A 14,023-nucleotide genomic window follows, 5' to 3' on the forward strand; every position below is an offset into this window, starting at 1 on the left:
TAAGCCACAAGCTGTACTAGGGTATCCCTAGAGTGGAGTGTCCCCACCACAATGCAGCTTGGCTCCCCTTCTGGCAGCCTAAGACTCACACTGGAGCAGAGGTGCTGCCAGCTTTTAGGAGGGTGAGGGTATACTCACATATCCCCAGGGCTGGGCAGCCTGATGGTAAGGAAGATAAGTAGCAGCACATGATCAGCCTCCCCTCCTTCCACAGTGAATATCTACACAACTAATGACTGGGACCAAGACTTCCTGAAATCAGACCTTAGAAGTTGGTTCATGCAAGACCAAGTGGTCACTTAATAGTGGAAATAATTTGAAGGAGACCCTCAAGTCTCAGTACATAGAGGATGACATATACAGGACAATCAGGTAATCAGGCCCAGTCAGCATAGGTTCATGAAAGGCAGGTCCTGCTTGACCAACCTGATTTCCTTCTATGACAAGGTGACTTGCTTAGTGGATAAGGGAAAGGCTGTGGATGCTGTCTACTTGGACTTTAGTAAAGCCTTTCACACCATTTTCCACAGTATTCTCCTGGAGAAACTGGCTGCTCATGGCTTGGACAGACACACTGTTTGCTGCATAAAAAAATTGGCTGGATGGTCAGGCCCAAAGAGTTGCAGTGAATGGAGTAAAATCCAGTTGGTGGTTGGTCACAAGTGGTGTTCCCCAGGGCTCAGTATTGGGGCCACTTCTATTTAATGTCTTTCTTGATGATCTGGACAAGGGGATTGAGAACACCCTCAGTAAGATCGCAGATGACACCAAGCTGGGCAGGAGTGTTGATCTGCTTGAGGTTAGGAAGGCTCTACAGAGGTATCTAGACAGGCTGGATCGATGGGCCGAGGCCAACTGTATGAGGTTCAACAAGGCTCAGTGCTGGGTCCTGCACCTGGGTCACAACAAGCCCACGCAACACTGCAGGCTTGGGGAAGAGTGGCTGGAAAGCTGCCTGGAAGAAAAGGACCTGGGGGTGTTGGTCAACAGCCTACGTGGCCAAGAAGGCCAACAGCATCCTGGCTTGTATCAGAAATAGTGTGGCCAGCAGGACTGGGGAAGTGATCGTCCCCCTGTACTCAGCACTGGTGAGGCCACATCTCAAATACTGTATTCAGTTTTGGGCCCCTCACTACAAGAAAGACATTGAGGTGCTGGAGCATGTCCAAAGAAGGGCAACAAAACTGGTGAAGGGTCTGAAGCACAAGTCTTACGAGGAGTGGCTGAGGGAACTAGAGTTGTTTAGCCTAGAGAAAAGAAGGCTGAGGGGAGACCTAATCACTCTCTACAACCACCTGGAAGGAGGTTGTAGCCTGGTGGGCATTGGTCTCCCAAGTAAGAAACGGTAGAATGAGAGGAAATGGCCTCAAGTTGTGCTAGGGCAAGTTTATATTGGATATGAGGAAAAATTTCTTCACCAAGAAGGTGTCAAGCACTGGGACAGGCTGCCCAGGGAAGTGGTTGAGTCGCCACTTCTGGAGGTATTTAAAAGATGTGTAGATGTGGTGCTTAGGGATGAGGTTTAGTGGTGGACTTGGTGATCGTAAAGGTCTTTTCCAACCTAAACGATTCTATGATTCTAAGTCTCTTGGTACTGTCCTTTGTCACCAGACCACAGCCACCAGTGCACCAAGCACTACTGGCTTTTCTGACTGACACTCCAGAGTGTCTCTCTGTCTACAGCCTGTCTCTGGATTTTGATTCCTCAAACATGCATGTACAGGCATTGATCTGCTGCCAAACTCACAGACTAAAAAAACTGTACTGACAATTATTGCAAGGCAAGCATCTCAGCATCCAAACAAGACCTAGAAAGCAACACAGATGGCAAGAGTTGCTGATTGCAGAAGGGCATAGAGCAAAGGTTACTGTGTGGGTCAACACTTACTCTAACTTCAGATGGTTTCAGTAAAACGTTAGTGAAGGACACAAAACAAAGGTCTCCAAATACCTACACACATAAACCACCCATACTGATGCACTGTGAAATGATGACTGGGGTTCTGTCAGCAACAGCAGCTCTCCTTTTTCTTCCCCAATACACCTTTTAGCATCCCAATACTTACCTCCCACCAAATAAAGCATTTATTTGTTAGCACAATTCTGACTTGGTATATCGGTTAAGGGACCAGAAGAGGTTGGAAAAGGCTGCTCTATCTTACTCCATTTAAGACCAATCCCACACCTCAGTGTGAACTTGCCACTGGTAGCTCTAATTAGAGTAAACAAAGGGCCCCCAAGCCCCCATTTACTACCACATCCCATAAGACTAATGCTGCAGAGCTTGTATCTGGGGTTTTGGTTTCATTTATCCCAGCAGATATAAGAGGCTTATCTGCAAAATCTAGGTGTAGACTCCAGCTCCTTTAAAAGTCAGGTATATTTGGTTTGGGTGGAAGAGGAAGAAAATTATTTCAGACATATCAACAGTCAGAATAAAGGATTATGGAAAATAGTACGTTTTGAATGGTCAGACCCTACTGTTCTCTCTGCAAAAAACCCCAAAACAACAAACCCCCCCCAAACCCCATCTTGTTCTCCAAAACAAACCAGGAAAGCCAACAAAAAAGCCCACAACATTGTCCAAAGCAAGCTGTGCAGTCATCACAAGCTCCAATTACTTGAAACATACATGTTTATACAACAGTACACAACAGGAGACCTCCCTCACCACCCAAAGATAACCTCCTCGATCTCCTTCAAGTCTGTTGTGGAGCTTGGATCACATGAAAGTGTCAGCTGGAAGCCCTGCTTGCTGTGGAGCAGGGGTTTATAAACAAGCCTCTGATAGTTTGTCTCCAGGTAATAAAAAAATTATCATGATTAAAATGTTGAGAGAGTAGAAATCATACTGTAAATATAACAGCTTGTGAACAAAAGAATGGCACCTAGGAAGTAGGGAAGGATCCAGGGGCTGACTCAGGTCCAAACTTAGGAAAGTACAGGTCAAGGATTGAGTCTGAAACACTTCTGTCTTTGCAGGAACCAGCTTAGACAACCTTCAAACAGCTTGGCAAGGAGGGAGGAGTTTCTGCTACAGACAACCACCTGGATGGAAAACTGAATTTTCACAGAATTTGCTATTCCACTTGAGTGAAGGGAGAACTAGGCAGCAAGCTTTGCACGGCTAAACAGCTTGTTTCCAAAGTCAACCTTGAGTGCAGGATAAAAAGCTTTATGAAGTGTTGCTGTTTTACAATCAACTCACAGTAATTGTGTACTATGCACTGCAATTTTCCTGGCACCTACTGCTGCACAACCATTGCTGTATTTTTTCCACATAATATCCATGTCTTTGCGAAAGACAACATCACCTAACAGCTGAAGGAAATAGCAAAAGGAACAACACAATTTGCATAACAAAGGAAGTCTTTGGCATAACCGGGGCAGATGCCGGTTCTAGGATGTTCTGGACCACTGCTCTGCAGCCACTTGACAAGCCCACCCTCATCACATCTGTTTTGCTACCAATGTCACAAACAAATCCTTTCACTGGAGGGAGTAGGTTGTTCCAATTATAAGCTACCCTGGAAAGCTTGCTGTACGATCCGTGCAGTTTTCATGTTTTGATAAATGTCACGCGGCCATACTAGTTCTTTTATGCCACCCCAACATGCCATGGGGCTAGGCTTTCCAGCCACCAGAAGAGGTCAAAGAGGTGCTGTGACATGCAGTTTAGAAAAGGACATATTTTGATAGATCCAGGAGATGCTAAGCAAAAGTGATGGAGCTTACTTGGTTCTGCAGATGGAGGAGGAAGGCAAGCAAACTTACATCATGCTCGTGCTTTTAGTTCGGTTCCCTCCGAGTTCTGGGGTTTCAATTGCAAAACAAAACTCAGCTAAAATAACATGCTGCTGCTAGAGTTCCACCCAGCTCTGTGAATGAGCACAAACTCATTCACCCAGCATCCTCACCCTGCTGGGCTGCAGCTTCTGCTTTGTTACAAAACAGCCACCCAGGCTCTGGTTAGGGTAGTTTTACAGCACCCTCCCTGCTATCAGAGATGAGCCCTAGCTTGCTCCAAAGCTCCCAACACCCAGATCCCCTTGGATGCCTCAGCCCTGAGCCTGAACTCTGCAGCTCAGTCCTCCCTAGCTGAAAGCTACAGGAACCAGTGTCATCACAGAATGAAATACTGCTGCCAGGCAGCTTGGTGCAACTACACAAGGACTCAGGAATCACTTACAGCTGAATCTGCATGGCATGAAGGCATTCCAACTGTCACCAGAGACTGAGCAAAACTCCTTGTAAAGATGTATACAGGCCTTTTAAGAGCTCTAGATAGGAAATTAATCTGCCAGTAGGAGCAAGTCTGCAGGGCAGAAGACACTAAGGGCTAGCCCTTGTAACAATAATATGTGTATTAATCCAGTGACAGCACATAACCTAAGTGTACAGAGAGAACAGCACAGGCTACAAGACAAACTGCTAGAAAATTTTCTCAAACAGCTGAGAACAGCAAATGCATAATTTGGCTTCCTTGCTGAAGACTGAAGAATGATCCTAGTGTCTCTTCTGGCTGTTGCAGGTAAGGGGTATGCTGTAGGCTGGTGATCTGGAAATGGAAAAATTACTACCTGGTAGAATTCAGAGTTTGCCACGATTTGGGATCTACAGCATCTTAAGGAAGATGTCTGTGAGAGGCATGGCTCCTGCTGCTATCTTCTACTGACTGCAGAGCTCAGCAGGAGCTGGAAAGCACTGCCTCACACCGACACAAACTGGGAGTGATCAGCTGTATAGCAGTCACCTGAGCAGCAGTTTCTCCCAGCTCCCACTGATCTGCTAACCTATATAAACTCTCATGCATAAAAGAAAATATAACCTTGCCCATCTGCCTTGAACAGTTGCTGACCCTGGTCCAAGCAATTTTGTGGAATTGAGGACCTGCTAAATACAACGCTACAGGGAAAAAACCTAGGGCTCAGCTATGCTTACCCAAGTCTTAAGGAAATTAATGGCAGTTACAGCACACAATCAATTAAACATGCATCCTCACTTGCACGTGAGCATCTCCAGCCCTTTGTACCCTGTACTGCCACTTACACTCAGGCAAAATGGAAGAAAAACTTCCATGCTGTCATTTGTGGCTTATGTGCCAAACTGGGGCGTGGGACACAAGGATTACGCTCAGTGATCACTGAATTGCTTGTGGCAGAAGAGCCCGGACACCGCTCCTCTACTACAGCAGACCATCAGTGGCACTTTGTATAACTAGCTGAGGCCAGAGCCATCCTTACTGATCCAACCAGCACCTCATTCAACAAAAGGTACTGCTGGTTGCGAAGGTAACAGAATACTGTCCAATCAATATTAAAAGCTTTTGTAATGGTGCTAGCTGTTTACCAGTGCTCTTAACGTTTGTGCTGTAAAGCTTAAATTAACCTTAAGGTACGGTCAGGACAAAATCGTCTCCTGTGATGCACAAAGAAGCTGATTTTTGTAAAATTTTCTCATTTTTCTTCAGACTCAAAATACTCAGATATTTAGCATAATCTCTAGGCCTCTTCCAATGAGAGTGATTTGGTAGCTTGTCAAAGGTAAAAAAGGAGAGGTAGGAGTGCAGTAAAGAAGGGAACTAGCAGAAGCAGCAAAGAAAATTCCCTGTGCTCTCTCTCCATCTCAGTATTTTCCTGCAATGCTTTTCCCTGCACCCTAATTGCTAAAGACAAGTGAATATCAAATCAGGCTGCCCACAGCTGATCCTCTGTTCTCCAGGAACAGAGCTACAGATCCAAAAGAAGCAACATGTCTTCCAGTAGACAAGCCTGGGCATTCATACAAATTAAGTACCAAGAGTGCTGTCCAATGTACTTGCTGTGTTTGTAATTAAATTAATTAAATTAATCATAATTAAACACCCAGCTGAAGAGAAATGTGGATTTGCCTCTAACTTGGCCAGCTGGATGAAATTATTAACCAGTTGCATTTGTAACTACAAAAGCTAACGAGACAGTAATGGTATCTCACAGTTCACAGCTGAAAGTCATTGCCTTTGGGAGTTAATGAGGGTTTAAGTTCCCCCTTCTCATTGATTTCTCTCCCTCAAACTGTGGCTGCTACAGAGTTTTGAAGGCCTCTTTAAATCTGTCCTCTAAGGGAAACACTTGGGTATAGGTGTATTGAGAGGAAATGTGCTTGAACCTCTTCAAGGAGACTAAGACAAAAGCTGATCTTCCCTCATCCCCTCCCACCACACCAACATTTCTTGTCAGAGCAAAGAAACAACAACTGGATGACTAAGAAATGATAATGACTGCTCCTCAGTGCACTGCTGGGCTCTGATTAGATTCTTCTTGGCTTCTAACCAGATTAAAAACAAAACAAAACACAAAACATTGGCCATTTAGAGAGGCAGGACTGGCCTATAGTGTCAGTACGGGGCTCAGTCAAGATGCTCCTGGGTCATTGTTTCTATCCACAAAGTCCAGACCCTTCATTGTGGTGACTCGGAACGAAGTAAACAAAGACACTGCCCATCAGACCATGAGCTGCTCCCATGACCCTTTGTGTCAAAAGTTCCTTAGCCCAAAAAACACATCTCAACAGGCCTTGGGGAACATCCACCTCTGGAGGCCCACGAGTGTTGAAGTTTTCACATCCCATACTAACTGCCCTGCAGAACAGGCAGGAGCTATGAATCTATGAGCAGATTGGGAAGACATTAAGGAAAACATTTGAAACACACTGTCCCTTCCAGCATCTCTGCCTCATCGACTCTCCATCTGTTCACAAAAGTTCAATGGAAAAAATGAAAACTCCTCCTTCCTGCTTTCTATAAACTCACTGTCACTATTACTGCTCTGGTTTCTGGCACAGTCCTGCACCATTTAAGCCTCTTTTATAGCCCAAGATAGGCAGAGCTGATGTGGAGCTGGTGTGACCAGCTGGCTGGAGCCAAAATGACATTCTGGGTAATGCCTCCCTCTAGAAGACATCCTGCTTTGTCCCCAGGGGAAGTACTGAAAGGAGGACTTCTTGTACCTTACAGCAGCCTGAGTAACCTTCAGCATTCACTTGAAGCAATGAATTTGGGAACTGAGTAAGGCAGCAGCTATTGACCATCAGGCCCTGGGAAAACAGCAACTCTTTGGCAACCTCTTCAATAGTCTCTGCATGCGCTAACAGTAGTGTTTCTCCTTTACGGGAGAAACAATTAGAAGCCTTGCACCTGCTTCGTAGTGTTTTCTGCACTTTGCCTCTCCCACTGATGACAGCAAAAGATATAGTCAAGATTTCCCTGTTATGTTTTCATAAACTTACTTTGTTTCCTGGTGCTCTGACTAGGTATTTTTTGTCCCCTCTCTGCCTTTGGTCCAGCTTGAGAGTCCTGGAACTGTTTTGTCTCTGCTAAGTGCCAGATGCCTGGACTAAAGGCCTGAAGTGAATAGCTGATCTGCAGCATGCATTGCAGGTCACATTAAAAACCAGCACAATGCCTTAATTAGATCTTGAAAAAATAAAAAGTGCAAAATAGCATGGTACACCAGCACTTCCCTGCATTCCCATGAGCCTCCAACTAAAGCAAAAGAGTCATCAGACCACAGAAAAGCAAATATTTTCTCTCATATAAAAAGGTAATATAAAAAGAGCCATTTAGAGCTCCACCTAACCTGGAATGGAAGCTAAAGAGTAAGCCATTCTCCTCCAACCTCCTATATGGACTGTCCAGGCCCTGGTACTCAATACTATGCACTCCTTGAAGTACCAGATGTGCCATGCCTTGATATCACTTGACAGCCAGTAGGATTGAGCAGGCATTGGGGATAAGGGAAGAAGGAAAGGAGATGTCATCACTTGGTTGATGACGTAGGTCAGCCACAGCACAAGCATGAAGCACTGCGACTCCCAGGCATGTCTCTCAGAATCAAGGCTTCTTGGAGATGCTCTTTATCCAGATCAATACCTGTGTCATTCTGGCTAGAGGAGAACCAAGTACTGCACTCTCTTCCTTCCAAAGCAGCCAAACTGAGCAGAGGGAGCTTCCCTCCCTTTTACAGCCAAAGCACAGGATCATGTTCAGGCCTGGTGTAACACAGCCCATCTCCAGAAGAGACCAAGTAATTGTGCTAGTTCGACAGTAGGGTCCATGTGATTTTGCTTATAAAGCAGCAGGAGGACAATGACATAAAACTTGGCTTGATACATCCCAAAAGCTTCTCCAGCTTCCTCTCCAACAGCCTGGACTTTCATTCCTCAGAGAGGACTACTTCACAAAAGACACAGGGCAGTCAGGCTGACAAGAGCTTCCACATGTTCAGCATGCAAGAGACTGATGCAGCCTTACTGGAAGGGTTCTCTGTTACTGAAGGAGAGAGATATGAGCAATCCTCAAGAATCATAATGTCAGTATGGATGTGACTGGTGTGGACACAAACATCAGGTACAGTGTTACATGGGAAAGGAGTTGAGATGATCATACAAAGCTGAAATTTGAGACCACTAGAGCACTGATGCAGAGGAAAGGGAAGGAGAGAGACAGGAGAGACTGCTCCTCCGATGGTTTCAGCCTTTTTAGAAACAAAGAAAGAAGTAGCCCAAGAGAGTTGTATTTGCCATTTCTGGGATGCCAGAGATTCAGTCTTCTGTAACTGTTGCTTTGACCTTTGCCTTCCTGATCATAAACAGGCTCCATATCAGAGTCATCCTGAGGGGGAAAAATGGTCTTAAGAGCTTGACGTGTGAGCCTCAGCCTCAATCACATCTAAGATTTCTGCTTCAATGCAGAGTTCTCAAAGGTTGAGGTGTTTTTGCCTTAGGCAAGTAAGAATATCAAACCTTCTCTCAGAACTGTCATCTTCAACCCAGGACTCAATCTTAGACCAAACAGTACCAAAACCCCCACATCATCTCCTCTAAAGAAAACAAATCAGCTTCACCAGTATTTGTAGCTGTCCTGTCTGCAGCTACCCTAAATCCAGTACAGTAGCCTTATCTTATGTCATCAACTTCATAATTCCCCCAAATCTTGATCCCAGTCCAACAGTTCCTGTCTGCTCTAAACCTACACCAGGTCAAGTCACACATCCCAACACCCACTCAAATTTAACTCAAATACGGATGAGGCAATGAATCCAGTTCACTCTTGCCATGCAGGCAAGCACCAGTGCTAAACCTGGATTTGTAGCCTATTCAAGGCCAACTGCTATACTTTGATCCTTATCCTAAAACCTAACCCTCACTCCAATTCCAAAATCCCAGTACCTCCAATGTTTCTGACCTAGACTGAGGCACTAAATATTTTCTGGCACCAGCAACAAAATAAACAGAAAAGGATGTCACAAATGCAGATAATAAACCAGGAACATTACTGATGGTGGCAAAGGTTAATTTAGTCTTTACTGGGGCTACTATGTTTTACCTAATGCATCTATGATTCAACACAAAAATAGCGCTTGGGGCTTGATCCTCTTTCAAGAAGTGGAGCTTTTGACTGGCTCACCTACCAAAAAAATCCCATATAATACACAGGTGCTCTCACCAACATGTAGCATTCTGCTGCACAACCCAAGTAGGCTGCTACTAGGAAGAAAAACTCCTTCACTGCAAGTGATATAGATGCATTTTGGTGCCCCAAGTCAGGATGAGGTCTCCCAGTGATGTGCTCCTTCCCATCCCCTTCAGAGTACTCACACTAGTCAGCTGGCTGAACTCTTCAGGCCCAGCTGAGAAGGACAGGATCCTCTGACAGCGACTTCCACTCTGTCTTCTCGTCACATGCAACTACTACATAACAGCACATGCCTGGAGAAGTCAAAGAGGAAAAAAAATGCTATTAGTGCCACCAGTCCTGCTGACCAACACAACTACCAAGAGGGCTGTACCAAAGCAATCAGCCATTCACAGAAATAATGCTACTTTTAGATGAAACAATTCCCTCTGCTCCCCAAGCAGGAAGCATAGTTAGTATAAGCAGCAGTCTGACCAGATCTGCATCCTAGCATCGCCTATGGGAGAAATTATATTTATAGTTGTCTCCAGGGAAGGCTGAAACCACAACCATTTTCCTGCCTTTCTGCTAGAGATGCCCCCCAAGCAGCAAGGACAGCTGAATAGCACAAATACTCACACCTCCCTACAACCTACCGTCTGTTTACTAATGTAAATCACTGCTGATTGCAGCTTAATTTAGTATACTGGTTTGCAAAATGCAGAGAGAGAGAAGTGAATACTGATCATATGCAGCTATCCCTGATGCGTAAATAGGCTCGTCCAATACAGAGCCTGGGCTGAGAGCTAGGGGTAATAGTCCCAGAATGTAACTCCCTGCTGCCAGGAATAAAAACCCTCAGAAGGCAGGGCAGGTAGTAGACACATACTAAGAACATACGTCAGGATGTCTTCAGACAAATTCCTTGGTTAGGGTACACAGCTAGACAAACAGCCACAGAGGCAGAATTCACAGAGGACAATTTGTTTTTTTTGCATGCATTGACAGTTACTAAATGTGACTATTTAACTGCAGTCCAATATTAAGTCTAAATAGTTAGATTTGACATTGATTTGATCGATGGCTGCGCAGCTTTATTGTTTCACTCAATAACATTAACAGCAGCCTGGCTTTAGTGAGATGTCTTTGCAGTTTGATTTATTAGGTAAGTATTGACACCACTCAACTTTAATCATGTCATTTATCAGGCTGAACTAGTCAGCCAGTCACCCTAAAGATTCTTCCATACGGAATGGAGAGGAGTTCTTCCAAAGGGCAGCCCAGCCTCTCTCTACACTGCCTTCTTGATACTTCTCTGTATTCAATAACTTTAAAAAGAACTTGAAGAGACCAACTAGCAAAGTTACATGCCTACGCTGGATGACTGAACAAATTCTCATGTGTGTTTTATTCAAGCTCTGAAGGGAGTGTGGAGTCAACATTTCTTTCAACAAGCAATGCAAGACCAGAACCTCCAAGGGCCTGGTACGACCAGCCTGTCAGCCAGTAAGCCTCACCAGTTAGACGTCCTCATCACAGTGCAGGTGGGGCATAAACATGACACAGAGAAAACAGAGGGTGATGCTCAGAGGTAAAAACTCTCATAGAGTATCAGACACCTTGCCTGGGAGCCATCTCAGAACATGCTCACAGAGCTCCAATAGTACAATGTTTTTACAAGCCTCAAGACCTCTTTCAAGACTTGCTAATATCCCAAACAACAAGCCTAGAACCACCAGGCTAGTTTTTCAATAAAACTAGAATAGTCCTAGGAAAACACGAGTTGAAACAAATTAGAGTTTTCTGTCCAGAACAGTCTAGTAGTTTCTCCATCTCCAACAAGTAGAAAGGGATCAGTGAAAGGACACGTTTGAAAGGCTTATGGCTAGTACTGGGAAAAAAAATTCCTATAAAGTTGTCCAGAATGTGCACCAAGAAAGAGTTAATATGCCAGTGGCAAGGTCAAGCCCTGGTTTTGCTGCAACACAAGAAGCTGCCCTGCTGGCATTAACTACAGTTTGTTTGCTTTCCCAACCTGCCCTGTCTTTGCGAGTTGGCAAAAGGCTGAAGCTGGGCAGAGACCCAGCTACCAAAAGCTGCCCAAAGCAGAGAACTCATTACTCATCACAAGGACTAAGAGCTAGGTTGAGAGGGGGAGGACAGAAGTAAATGGCATGAAAAGCAACCGATAGAAACTCCTCTGGTGCTGAGAGTTGTTCCAGCAAAGGCTCTAACCTGGCACGTAGCCAGGGAGTGCAGCAAGGCACAGGAATATGGGTGCAGGTTATGCCAGGTCTGTGCCCCAATCTAGAAGAGACGGCTAAACATTTGAATTTTCCCCTTGGAAACATGCCCTGTATTAGCTTCTGGAGGACCATAAGAAGCTATTTTGGTGAAAAAATCAATGCAGGATTCACAGAAGGATTCTGTTTGGACAAAGCTTACGCCCACTGCTGTTAGTGGCAAAACTTCCCTTCCTGTCAGTGGCAGCAGAATTAGGGCAGCTGACAGTGTCAGAGATGAAGGACATTGCCAAAAAGTTTTCAACATTTTTCAATTTTAATTTTGTTAGTCTTCAGCTGTGTTCTGGCTTTATCTGCTCTTAGAGTTTGATTTCCACTGTAACAGAAACTCTCCTGAAAGAGTTTCCACTGAATAATGGAAAAGGTACTTGGACTCTTCCTGCACAAGCAGCCAGTGCAATGGGACCCCGACGGTGACTGAACTGCTCAGCCAGCTACAAAAAGCAGCACACACCCAGACCAGCACTTCCACCTGGAAACTTTGAACGAACACAGCAATGTAACAGGCGAGTGCTGAAATCAGGCAAACTGAGGTGACAACAAAAAAACCACCACTAACCAAAAAACCTCACCACACTGCTGGTAAAGAGGTTTCCTGAAGGGTTGTTTGCTTTCGGGTTTTTGGGGGTGTTTTGGTAGGGAAACCCCTACTTAAAAACACTCCTTAAGTTTAGAGTGTTCAGAGCCTCAGCCAAATAAATCGCTGTGGCTTAGAGCAAGCTGCAGTTTGTGTAGTTCTGATGCATCGAGCTACAGCCTCAGTCTGTTCTGGTACCCAAACCTGCTGTAAGGGGCTTTTCAGAGTGACATGGGAAGGGAATAGCAAGAACAAGATAGGGATGAGCCTAAAGTTCAAAAAGTACCAAGGTCCATACTTTTATGGCTGTTTCTGGAGGCTGCTCTATTCATGCTGAGGGCTGATACAGTGCCTGACAATACAATTGTAATGCAGAATCGGGCTATCCAGCTCCTTCTCCTTTTCTCAGATCAACAGCCAGTAACCTGGCACTTCTTAAAAGGGCTGGACACAGGCCACACTCAAACTGCATCCCCATGGAGAAAGGACCGTTGCCAAAAGCAAAAAGGAGAGGTGAGAAATAGGAGAAAACTCCTTGTTGCCAGACAAGTGGCCAGACATTATCCAGTAAGACAAGTCTATGTGTACACTTGTGAGCCCTGGTAATGGCACCTAGTCACAACTAACCCATTGTAGACGTGGACGTCAGCTCAGCACACTGCTATTCTTGCATTAATTTTTCACACTTCACAGCTTGATCGCACACACAACCAAGCAGACAGCACAGCTTCCAGTACCCCCATAGGCAGCAATGGAAAACACTGTTCAAGTGATCTCACACCTGAACACAACAGGAGGGCAGCAGCCACACACACAGCCCCGAGCTCAAGAACTGGGGGTGCCAAGCAAAACATAGGAGTTTCACATCGTTTTCAAAGTAAAAAGAGAAAGGGGCTGACCCTGCTGGACTTCATCATGTTGTTTGTACTGCGCCCTGTGCTTTGGGCACTGAGCTGCAAAATCAAAGCAAGTACAATGGCAATGAAAACAAACGTACATATCGGTGTGGGGCCAGCTTTGCAATGGAAAAGAGTTGAAAAGACAAAAAAACCCAATAAACAATACTCAGATCTAAAGACCATTTGGAAAACAATTTTAAGCAGCTCTCTAAGACTAGCAGGATAACAATATTATTATTTTGCCATTGTCCACATAAGAACAGGCAGCCCTTTTTCCAAGGAGTTTAAATGGACAAGACAGATGAAGAAGAAGCAGATGCATGGATGAAAAGTGATTTGACCTGATCATGTAGCACCAAGATCACTGCCAGGAAAAAACTGTGGCTCCTGCTTTCCTAGCACAATGCTCTTCTCGCTGGCCTACACTGCCTCTAAGGCTGGAAATCGACACCCATCTTTTGAAGGTGTTTCCATTGAAAACTGCTTGTAACTGTCCCACCTGCTGGAGGTTACCACTGCCTGTAGTGCTGGTAGCAGAAGTGTCCATTTGAGCACTCCATAATCTGCAGAACGCAGAATCCACCAAGTTAAACTGAACAATCAGTGAAGATAAATTAAGCTCATCTATTTTCTTGATGCTGATCACGCAGTGCTCACATGCACTCTCTTCAGCTGGCAAAGCTATGAGTGAAGTTACAACCATCAGTATTGGTATAGCAACAAGCAGCAGTGTGGAAGGCAGGACAAGGGTCCCTGTCTTCAACCTGAGCAACTATTTGCTACATCGATGTTTGTCCTTGGTCTCAGATAT

At 45.0% G+C, this 14,023-nt stretch overlaps 1 protein-coding gene across 50 annotated transcripts in view; it reads right to left on the reverse strand.

The window, feature by feature from the left end:
- Nucleotides 1–14,023, reverse strand: part of SORBS1 (sorbin and SH3 domain containing 1) — a 170,396-nt gene that overhangs the window by 78,112 nt on the left and 78,261 nt on the right. For all 50 annotated transcript variants that reach the window (XM_075758501.1, XM_075758512.1, XM_075758508.1 and 47 more), the window contains one exon: nt 9,637–9,747. The gene's annotated coding sequence lies outside the window, so the exon portion shown is untranslated. The remainder of the gene's footprint in view (nt 1–9,636; nt 9,748–14,023) is intronic.

The sequence above is a fragment of the Balearica regulorum genome, chromosome 7 (assembly GCF_011004875.1).
Source record: "Balearica regulorum gibbericeps isolate bBalReg1 chromosome 7, bBalReg1.pri, whole genome shotgun sequence".
In the NCBI taxonomy this organism is placed as follows: Eukaryota; Metazoa; Chordata; class Aves; order Gruiformes; family Gruidae; genus Balearica; species Balearica regulorum.